The following is a 12,792-nucleotide window of genomic DNA, read 5'->3' as shown; positions in this document are numbered from 1 at the left end:
GATTCTTTGGTTGATAGATTGGGTTTGGTTGACGGACACTAATTATAAGGTATTTCATTAAAATCGTGTATGTAAGTGTTGTATGGCTTTCTTGGAGTTCGTCTGATGAAATTGTTATTGACAGCTACAATAAACCTTAGTAAGTTTGGGGTTTAAGTTTTTTCTATCGTTAGTGGGTGTTTAAATTCGATATTATAAATAAATGAAATTGGTCAATGTACTTATTGGTTTAGTGATGTCGATATTTCTGTTAGTTTCTTAGTTTTTCCTATCGTTAGTGGGTGTCCAAATTCAATAATATAAATAAATGAAATTGATCAATGTACTTTTTGGTTTTGTATTGATGAAATTTATACCAGGTGGATTAAATAAGTAAACCTCAATGCATCATGTGTTGAGATTGTTTTTCTATGCATGTTATTTTCACCACATGAAGCACAATACAAATGTATCTCTTCATGTTAAATAATTCTTTTTTTCTTATTTTCTATCAGTGTTTCACATGGTCACAAATAATGATTAGCTTATGTTTCTATCGTTAGTGGGTGTTCAATTTTAATATTATAAATAAATGAAATTGAGTAATTTACTTAAATATTGGTTTCATAATGTCGAAATGTCTGTCAGGTGGATTGAAAAAGTAAACTTAATCTCAATGCATCATCTTCTTATATTTATTTTCGATGCAAGTTATTTTCACGACATGCAGCGCACTATCTCTTCATCGTAAATTAAAAGAAAAAAAAAAGATTTTTATCAGTGTTTCACATGGACCCAAATAATGATCCGGTTGTTTTTCTACCGTTTTAAGACAGCCTTGTGGTTGATCACCATACCATTGATACGGTAAGCCTTCGTTAGAGAATCGAAAAAAAAATTCAAATCTTTGAAAGTAGACATGTAATACGAATCTGGCCAGACATTGACCCAAACCAGTGCTTGGGGTCGTTTTGCATGTGCGCTGAAGTGAGAGTTTTTGCTTCATGTTAAATGCCTCTATGTGACTTTGAGATGAAGAACAGTCATAAAAGCGTTTTTCTTTTGCATTTGGTTTTTATCATGTGCACATAGTGATTTTGTGTCATTTATTGGTACAACATATTTTCTGTTGCAATATATTTTTGTAATTAATGTTATATAATACAAAGTTTAATTCGAAATGGCAATCTTACTACATCTTCTTTTTTTTTATATTTTAACTCAAAATGGAAGTTTAACTTGTAATGAACTCAAACTTGAACTCGAAATGGAAGTTTGACCAAACTCTTTACTTTAATAACAATTTTTAAAGCAAACAAACAGAAAACAAAAAAAAATTACCAGCGTCTATTTAAGATTGCTAATTAAGTCGAAAAATATATAGATCAGTTGTCTTCACTCGCTTTTAAAGCTTCAAACATCCTACCACAATAATATATAATATATGTTTTACAAAGTACTTAAACTGTATATTACGTTCATGCTAACAAAAAATCTCCTATCGGGTTTTATTACTTTTATTTCACAGTAACCTATATTCTAGCGATTTGTATAATAGCAATTTTACCATTTCTTAAACACGTGATAATTTGTCTATGAAATGACATCATAACAATCGAAAACCTGCTATTTGAATGATTACAACAACGTTAGATAATAAAACGCATCAGTTGTAGACAATATTATTGCCTTTTTAAACACATTGCTTTATAAATATTTAAAGTTCGTCTAAATGTGTGTTACTTGTTAATGCTGAGTTTCTATAAATAGAAAATATGCAAATGGATTTACCACTTTTCAGCTTTAATTTGTCTCGGCATCCAATATATAAATACGTTATAGGACAAGTTGTACATGAGACTAAAACGATTGTATATTTGTTTACTAGACCAAGATTTTTCATTTAATTAGAGTACCTACTAAAAATTATACCGGGGCGGATACAGGTTGTGTGCCGGGCGGGCCACTTCACTTAAATCGGAAAATATAAATTTTTGGTAGAAAACACGTCAAAAAAAATTTCTCCTTGCTCTGCTAGGCGAATCTGCTAATATAATAGGTTTGCGCCCTTCTCTAACCTCAAATCCTGGATCCGCGCGCCTAAAGTATTCACGTACAATTAATATATATAGGTATACATGTCAGTAACTGCTGCTAGTAGTCCATTGTTAATTTATGAATTATTGTCGCTTTGCTTAGTTTCTTTTGTTACCTATTCTGACATCGGACTCGGACTTCTTTTAAACTGAGTTTTACTGTGCGTATTGCTGTGTGTTTATTTGTTCTACATAGGATAGAGGTATATGGGGAGGGTTGAGATCTCACAAAACATGTTTAACCCCGCAGCATTTTTGCGCCTGTCTCAAGTCAGAAGCCTCTGGCCTTTGTTAGTCTTGTATATTTTTCAATTTTAGTTCATTTATATGTTTTGAAGTTTAGTGTGACGTCCATTTTCATTGAACTAGTACACATTTTTGTTTAGGGGCCAGCTGAAGCCCGCCTCCGGGTGTGGGATTTTCTCGCTGTGTTGAAGACCCATTGGTGGCCTTGAGCTGTTTTCTGCTCTTTGGTCGGTTGTTGTCTCTTTGACACATTCCCCAATTCCATTCTCAATTTTATCTTATATACATTATAAGTTTCTCTAATCAGCCTATCAATGCAAATGCTGCATGTTTCTACTTGGAAATCAATACATCGTCCCCTTCACAAGATTCGAACTCAACTATTTATCGCAACACAACCTGTGGTATGTGCTTTAGACCACTAGGCCAATATGAGAAAAAAAGTATTACAAAAATACCGTACTTCAAGGAAAATTCGAAATGGGGGAAGTCCATAAAAACTGACAAAATCAAACGCTATCAATCAACGGAACAAGTGAAAAAACAACTGCCACATTCCTGACTTGGTACAGGCATTTTTCGAAGAACATTATGGGTTAAACCTGGTTTTATAGCTAGCTTAACCTCCCACTTGTATGATAATAGTTTATAGTTCCGTTATATTGACAAAACTGGGTTCGCAGCCCAAATAGACGTAATAGGTTAATGTGACAATAATTGGGATGCAGTAGCCAAGACTATGTAAACATACATCACAGACATACAACACAACTGACTTAAAAATTAAGGTGGTACATACCACTACAGGGAGATAACTCTGTAAAAATCAGCTGAACGTTTTAATCACGTTCTGTTGTTAAGGAAATATTAAGCTTCTCAATGATCAAAATTAGTGTTTGTCAAACTGCTATATATCCAATGAAATTTTTCCGATAAAGTGTGAGGATCAAGTTTTTTGAAATTTTTATATTTTTGTCTACGGGTCAAAGTCAATGTTTTGTCAAAATTTTAAGAAAATTAAACGAGCCAAATTAATTTTAGTCAAGGTGTTTGATACCACCTTAAACAATAATACAAATAAATCTAACAAAGACGCCAACTTTGACAATGTCATAGAAAAAAAGTTTTATGTCGTTAATAGCATATAATATACAAGTTCTCGATAAGGTAAAATTTCAGTAAATGTTAATACAAGGGTAACAAAATAGAAACAACACTGTAAAAATCCTTTGTGTCCGAATCTCACCTCAGCACCCATCTGCACCAGGAATGCCCAAAGTCAATAACCCTATGGCGGGATGCATAAATACCCTGTCATGTCAAAAGTCATATGATCAAAAGAAACGTAATAGCACATAGACAAATAACGGGAAAACTAAGGTAAAAGAAAAAGATACACAACTTCAGCACCTAGAATCTTTGACTCAAGACAATCTTGTATTATTTGTGAAGTAGACACTGAATATGTATCTATCAGGTCTTTGTACTTTCCGATGAACTTTTTGAGAAAAAAGACGAGACGTTTCTTGAATCATTAATGTTTTGCTCAGACACCGAATATTACTTTATTTAGTCGGATGTTGCCTTGTCTGCCAAATCTACAATAGTAATACAATAAATGGCGAACAATGATTTGGAGATTGTATTGTCTCTGTACATTTCATACTTATTTCTTCATATATCATGCATTAGATTATCAGTGGTGTTTACAGAATAGAGAATTTTAGGGGAAAATACACAATAAAGAGTGGAGAAAAATAGGACAGACAATAAAAAATAGAGAAAAATGGCGAAAATTTATTAAAGAATAGAGAAAATGACAAAAATTGATTAAAAGAATAGAGAAAATGGCGAAAATTGATTTAAGAATAGAGAAAATGGCAAAAATTGATTAAAAAATAGAGAAAATTGCAAAAAATTGATTAAAGAATAGAGATAATGGCAAAAATTATTCGAAGTATACAGAAACGAAGGATGGGTCTCCCATTCAGACCTTCGTACATCAAGACATTGTATCTTTTCTTTTTTTTTTAATATGCACATTCATCAAAGCGATAATTTCAGGATATAGTTTCTCGGTTTGAGTATATATGTATATTTACTATATAATTTGATACGGGACTTTACTTTTTGAATTTTCCTTTGAGTTGGGTATTTATGTTATTTTACTTTTTTCTGAAATGAATGATTTTATTTGTTTGAAAAATTGGTAGTAGATGGAAATTTAATTCGGAAATTCAGTTTTGCTGTATTCGATGTATACATAGAAATAAGAAGATGTAGTATGATTGCCAATGAGACAACTCTCCACAAGAGACCAAACAGTAATTAACAACTATAGGTCACTATACGGCCTTCAACAATGAGCAAAACCCATACCGCATAGTCAGCTATACAAGGCCCTGAAATGACAAATGTAAAACAATTCAAACGAGAAAACTAACGGCCTAATTTGTGTACAAAATAAGGAACGCAAAACTAATATGATACACAGAAACAAACGACAACCACTGAATTACAGGCTCCTGACTTTGAGTAGGCACATACAGAATGTGGCGGGGTTAAACATGTTAGCGGGCGCCAAACCCTCTCCTTCATCTGGGACAGTGGTGTAAAGGTAAACAATAAGAACAAGAGAACATAAGAACAAACTGTAAAAATCAGTTGAAAAGGCTTAACTCATCAGATGGATACAAATAGAAATAAATCTTAACAAAACAACAGCGTGGACATGTATACTAATACATTATGGTAGTTTGTGGTACATAATTCGTGCCTTTTTTGTCATTTTTGGGAGATCAAAACTATTATATATCAAATTACAGAGAAATTCGTGTTGTTTACTTCATACATGCTCTTTGGATATTTGACCACCACCGCTTGAGCATAGTTAAATCAAATTTCTGTTTAAGAAATAATTCTTTCATGCCATGCTCTATGCTCATTTTAACATGGGTAGGCATTATATTTGTCAATATCTTAATACCGAGCGTGAATTAACCCCTATCCGAAAGTTAAACCTTAAACCACTCCGCTTCAAAATATTTTTTTAAATAAAGTTATGTCGTACTGTGCACTTGTTTCTGGCAGTCTACACAATCATGCATTCAATTTAGTATAAGCATGGAAATATTATATTATATTGAAAATATAATACTTCCATGGTATAAGACAACGACATTTCTTGGAAATAATTTAATCCTTTTTATCTTGTAGTCGAGTTTCGATAATTGCATTTTAAGTACTGAAGTAGGTTAATTCCGGATAAACGTATCCGAAACGCTACTGATTGGATTTTAATCATATATTCCAACAAACAATGCTGATTGCTTTGACAAATACAAGGAAATGTAAATAAATACCTTTGAGATTTCTTTAAGAGTTAATCGTTTTATATTCACGACACATTTCCGTGGTTGTAATCATATTTAATTCTTAGATATAACACGATTCAACATATATTTAATAGTGTATTAGTTAATCTTGTAAAACATATTTGTAAATTGTTAGTTAAGAGACAAAGGAAATTTTAATATCTGATGTTGATGTTAACCTCTCAAGTTTCAATGCTCATAAACATGTTTTTATATACCCCTCTAGATTTTACCTAGGATAAACACTAAACATTTGATAAAAGGACAAGGTACGATAAGGCCCGTTTTTGGCCCCTCTATTTTCTCATTTTTAAATTTTGTTTTGGAAAGCTACTCATCACGTTAAAATATTCCCTTAGGTTTGAAGTTTGTTTGGATGAACTTCAAATCATTAATTTCAGAAAATGGGTGAGGTGAGGGGGTAAAAAGGCATAAAAAACGCCAAAAGAAGGAAAAAGTACGATGTTTGGCCATTGTTTCTTAAGATTTAATAGCGTGCGCCTACGTGACCCGGAGAAAATTATGGCGATTTAGACAGCAAAAACAGTTCCCATGACATTGGAATAAAAAAAATTAGTTGTACGGAACACCTGCAAAGTGAATAATAATTACAATATTTGAATAATAACAGAAAGTTTAGCCCCCTACCTCACCCAGTTGCTAAAATTAGTGGTTTTGAAGTTCGTTCAAACAAATTTCAAACCTCAGGGAATATTTTAACATAATAAGTAACTTTCCAAAACAGAATTTGAAAAATGAGAAAATAGGGGGGCAAAAAACAGGCCTTATCGTACCTTGTCCTTTCTCTCTATCTTTAAAAACATTTGCATCTAAAATACAGTTCTGGTAAAACTTATAGTTTCTGATATACGTTTCTTACACTTTAGCATAATGAACTTAAAAACACCGGGCATTGCCAGCTAAAGTCCCAGGCAAAGTTTTAGATGTTAAGCCATTTATCATCACCCAGAGTACTGTCTTCAGTTGCTAATGTATACTAGTACTTACACACTGTATATTGGCACAAACAAATTGTTTAGTTTTTGTCGCATTTAATATTATATATATATATATATATATATAACCAGTCTAAAAGGGTACAACATCACCAAAAAATGACAATAAACGAACAAATGTAACTATAAATATTTCGGATAACAGATATCCTTCATCAATATGAGCACGATGTAAAATGAATCAGATAAATCTATTCTGATTATTAAACTATAGCAATCTTGAATTCTATACAATAAAAAAAGTGAAACAGTTTCACCCGAACATCATATGTAGAGACGCTAATAAATTTTTAAAATTTCCAAAAAACGACTCAAAGACATGCCTGAAACGAAAATAGTAATTATAGATATGAACTGGCACAACTTTAAAATTCCAAAATGACGTCAGTTAAGATGTTATAACAACTGCGTGTAAATACATTCCCAAAAGAACAGCACTGATCGATACAAGCTGGTAAAATATGACAAACAGAGGCTGCGTATTTATCATTCCAAATAAATAGCAGTTTTATAATGAAAAGAAAAAATAATAGTAAATTTGGGCTAAGGTTAAAAGTTGGACGTGGATGCGTACTTGTATATCCCTACCAAATGAAAAGAACCCTGGTATTTAAACTAGTAAAATTCCAAAAGAATCCTTAAAACTGTAAGAGTAACTGGAAACAAATGATGTCAGGAAAATGAGTGATGGTAGGGAAAATGAGTGACTCATTCTATGTTTTTTCATTTATGCCCTCTGGGGAAACTGTCCTTAGCTTTCTTATCCAAAACCTTTCCCGAGCAAGTCTTTCGGCCCTTGACCAACCCTCGTTGTGGTCTATGATTGTGATTGTAAGGTTTTTGAGATCAGCTTGGGCGTGCCCAGGTGATCTCAAATGACGACTTACGGGGAGGTCGGGCTTGCAGGTGTAGTCACTTCGATGACCATTCATGCGTTTGTTGAAAGGCTGTTCTGTCTCGCCAATATACTGCATGCCACATCGACACTGAAGAAGGTATACAACATTCTGTGTTTTGCAAGTTACATTACAAAATATAGTGTACACAGACCCAGTGGAGTGGCAAGTAAATGTTTGAGTATTCAGTATTTATTGGCAAGTCAGACATCGTCTGTTACCACACGACTTGCACCATCCTGCAGTTGAACAGCTTTTATCAGAGGAGACGTCAGCTCTCACAAATAAGTCTTTCAGACTTGCTGGTCTCCGAAAAGCTAAGACAGGAGGATTGGGAAAGATCTTGGATAATTTTGGGTGATTGGCAATAGTTTGCCAATTGGCACGGATCAAACGTGAAAGGTTAGTGAAGGCGGGATTGTATGTTAAAACAAACGGAACTATTTTGTTGCGCCTCTTCTGTTTGTACTGTAATAGGTCATTGCGGCTGTTGTTATTAGCACGCGCAAATCCCTTATCTATGTCCAATTTCTTATAACCTCGTTTGGTCAAAAAACCGCGAAGTTCCTGTAACCTTTTAGTGACAGCCTCCTCAGAGGAGCAAATCCGCTTTACTCTGAGAGCTTGACTGTACGGGATACTTTTTGTACAGTGTTTGGGGTGACAGCTTTGGGGAGAAAGGTACTGATGTTTATCTGTAGGTTTACAGTAGAGATCTGTTGATATGACACCGTCCTTAATAGATGTAGTAGTGTCTAAGAAAGATATTTTGGAGTCGGAAATTTCATATGTAAATTTAATTGACTGGTGTGCGTTGTTTGCATGTCTGATAAAATCATCCAATTTTTGTTGGGATTCAATCCATTTCATGTCAACATCATCGATGAAACGGAACCAGGACAGAGGTTTGGATAAAGATGTTGAAATAATTTGTTTCTCTAATTTTCCCATGAAAATATTGGCGTACGACGGTGCCATTTTCGTCCCCATCGCTGTCCCGTTTATCTGAAGGTAATTTTCACCATTAAAGGTGAAATTGTTGCATTTCAGAACCAGAGTGAGCAGCTGGACTAAACATTCGGTAGGTGGTTCTAAGGTGTTGCGAGAGTCCCATATTTCCTTACACGATTGTATTCCGTCATCATAGGTATGTTGGTATACAATGAGGTGACATCTAAAGTGACAAGGAGGGTTTCCGGAGGAAGAGGGTTCATGGATTCCATTTTACGAAGATAATCAATCTGTTGTGTCTTGAATGTGAGAAGGAAGATTTTCTACATGAGATCTTAAATGAAAGTCTACGAATTCCGAGATTTTCTCAGTCGGGTGGCCGTTTGCGGATACAATGGGTCTATCAGGGTTGTTAACCTTGTGTATTTTGGGAAGAAGATACAATCGACCAGGCTTGGCGTTCTCTGGTTTTAAATATCCGATTGTATCCTCATCTATGTGACCGTCATCGTGCATGGTTTGTAACGCAGTAATAATTTTGGAACTAAACTCGGAAGTAGGGTCATAGTCAAGCTTCTTATAAAATCTCTCATCAGAGAGCTGACGCTCTGCTTCCGCGATGTAGTTAGCGTTGTCCATTATCACAACGGCACTTCCCTTGTCTGCTGGTTTTATCACAATACCATCTCGGTTTCTCAGCGATTGTATGGCTTTTTTCTCGTCAGAAGAGGTGTTATAAAATGACGAGTACTTGTTGCTAGCTAGATGAACAACATCCGATTTGATTTTATCGATAACATCTTCCAGTGTAGCAGATTTACTAGGTTTAGGAATCCATGAACTCTTCTTTTTAAAATGCGGAATTCTGATTTCTACATGAGATTTATGTGACAATACAATCGCTGAGAAACCGAGATGATATTGTGATAAAACCAGCAGACAAGGGAAGTGCCGTTGTGATAATGGACAAAGCTAACTACATCGCGGAAGCAGAGCGTCAGCTCTCTGATGAGAGATTTTATAAGAAGCTTGACTATGACCCTACTTCCGAGTTTAGTTCCAAAATTATTACTGCGTTACAAACCATGCATGATGACGGTCACATAGATGAGGATACAATCGGATATTTAAAACCAGAGAACGCCAAGCCTGGTCGATTGTATCTTCTTCCCAAAATACACAAGGTTAACAACCCTGATAGACCCATTGTATCCGCAAACGGCCACCCGACTGAGAAAATCTCGGAATTCGTAGACTTTCATTTAAGATCTCATGTAGAAAATCTTCCTTCTCACATTCAAGACACAACAGATTGATTATCTTCGTAAAATGGAATCCATGAACCCTCTTCCTCCGGAAACCCTCCTTGTCACTTTAGATGTCACCTCATTGTATACCAACATACCTCATGATGACGGAATACAATCGTGTAAGGAAATATGGGACTCTCGCAACACCTTAGAACCACCTACCGAATGTTTAGTCCAGCTGCTCACTCTGGTTCTGAAATGCAACAATTTCACCTTTAATGGTGAAAATTACCTTCAGATAAACGGGACAGCGATGGGGACGAAAATGGCACCGTCGTACGCCAATATTTTCATGGGAAAATTAGAGAAACAAATTATTTCAACATCTTTATCCAAACCTCTGTCCTGGTTCCGTTTCATCGATGATGTTGACATGAAATGGATTGAATCCCAACAAAAATTGGATGATTTTATCAGACATGCAAACAACGCACACCAGTCAATTAAATTTACATATGAAATTTCCGACTCCAAAATATCTTTCTTAGACACTACTACCTCTATTAAGGACGGTGTCATATCAACAGATCTCTACTGTAAACCTACAGATAAACATCAGTACCTTTCTCCCCAAAGCTGTCACCCCAAACACTGTACAAAAAGTATCCCGTACAGTCAAGCTCTCAGAGTAAAGCGGATTTGCTCCTCTGAGGAGGCTGTCACTAAAAGGTTACAGGAACTTCGCGGTTTTTTGACCAAACGAGGTTATAAGAAATTGGACATAGATAAGGGATTTGCGCGTGCTAATAACAACAGCCGCAATGACCTATTACAGTACAAACAGAAGAGGCGCAACAAAATAGTTCCGTTTGTTTTAACATACAATCCCGCCTTCACTAACCTTTCACGTTTGATCCGTGCCAATTGGCAAACTATTGCCAATCACCCAAAATTATCCAAGATCTTTCCCAATCCTCCTGTCTTAGCTTTTCGGAGACCAGCAAGTCTGAAAGACTTATTTGTGAGAGCTGACGTCTCCTCTGATAAAAGCTGTTCAACTGCAGGATGGTGCAAGTCGTGTGGTAACAGACGATGTCTGACTTGCCAATAAATACTGAATACTCAAACATTTACTTGCCACTCCACTGGGTCTGTGTACACTATATTTTGTAATGTAACTTGCAAAACACAGAATGTTGTATACCTTCTTCAGTGTCGATGTGGCATGCAGTATATTGGCGAGACAGAACAGCCTTTCAACAAACGCATGAATGGTCATCGAAGTGACTACACCTGCAAGCCCGACCTCCCCGTAAGTCGTCATTTGAGATCACCTGGGCACACCCAAGCTGATCTCAAAAACCTTACAATCACAATCATAGACCACAACGAGGGTTGGTCAAGGGCCGAAAGACTTGCTCGGGAAAGTTTTTGGATAAGAAAGCTAAGGACAGTTTCCCCAGAGGGCATAAATGAAAAAACATAGAATGAGTCACTCATTTTCCCTACCATCACTCATTTTCCTGACATCATTTGTTTCCAGTTACTCTTACAGTTTTAAGGATTCTTTTGGAATTTTACTAGTTTAAATACCAGGGTTCTTTTCATTTGGTAGGGATATACAAGTACGCATCCACGTCCAACTTTTAACCTTAGCCCAAATTTACTATTATTTTTTCTTTTCATTATAAAACTGCTATTTATTTGGAATGATAAATACGCAGCCTCTGTTTGTCATATTTTACCAGCTTATATCGATCAGTGCTGTTCTTTTGGGAATGTATTTACACGCAGTTGTTATAACATCTTAACTTACGTCATTTTGGAATTTTAAAGTTGTGCCAGTTCATATCTATAATTACTATTTTCATTTCAGGCATGTCTTTGAGTCGTTTTTTGGAAATTTTAAAAATTTATTAGCGTCTCTACATATGATGTTCGGGTGAAACTGTTTCACTTTTTTTATTGTATAGAATTCAAGATTGCTATAGTTTAATAATCAGAATAGATTTATCTGATTCATTTTACATCGTGCTCATATTGATGAAGGATATCTGTTATCCGAAATATTTATAGTTACATTTGTTCGTTTATTGTCATTTTTTGGTGATGTTGTACCCTTTTAGACTGGTTATATATTATATTTTGTAGTGTACTGTATCATATTTATATGATCCATCGCCCCGTAAGATTTATCGTTGGCTATTATTCTGTCATTTTATATATATATATATATATATATATATATATATATATATATATATATATATATATGTCTGAAAATTAAACCCAACAGTGTTAGAATTAGATTTTTATGCTGTCAAATTTTTATCCCTCAACGGGATTTGAACATACACTTTTGATACACTACAGCACCAATCGATTAGCCTCATGTCCAGCGCCCTAGACCACTCGACAACAACCGCTATGTAAAAATATAACTTCAATAGTCGTAGTGTTACCTTGTCACGTATGGCGAATATAGAGATAGACATAAGACATGTGTTTTAAGCGTGTGTAGATGTTATATTATTTCTTTATACACAATATATTTACATTATTTTGACTTTGAGTGTATCTGTCTTTGCTCTTACTTCTAATTACTAAGTGGAAAACCTCCAAAATACCAGTTCGTACCGTCAGGGGATCAAACTCGCGACCCCATGCACTCGAAGTAAGCACGCTATATTGTACCACGATACCATCGACGGCGTAAAATTTATGATTCTTATATTTTTTAATCCGTGTGTTCTGACTCGGTAATATCATCTATTTGTTTTATCTAACGATGAAAGAATGAAAGAATTTGGCATTGAATGGCTGTAACACTTGAAAACCGGCCTGCATTATGCAGACACCGCTGTATGAATTGTAAGCGACGTGCCAGACAGGTAACCATGAGTTGCAATAGAAATTGCCAAAAAAGTTTAAATATAAATAAATCTTTATTTTCAATTACGTTCGAAATTATGCCTTTTGTTATT

Source organism: Mytilus californianus, unplaced genomic scaffold (assembly GCF_021869535.1).
Source record: "Mytilus californianus isolate M0D057914Y unplaced genomic scaffold, xbMytCali1.0.p SCAF_13, whole genome shotgun sequence".
In the NCBI taxonomy this organism is placed as follows: Eukaryota; Metazoa; Mollusca; class Bivalvia; order Mytilida; family Mytilidae; genus Mytilus; species Mytilus californianus.
Note: the sequence above shows the minus strand (reverse complement) of the source record.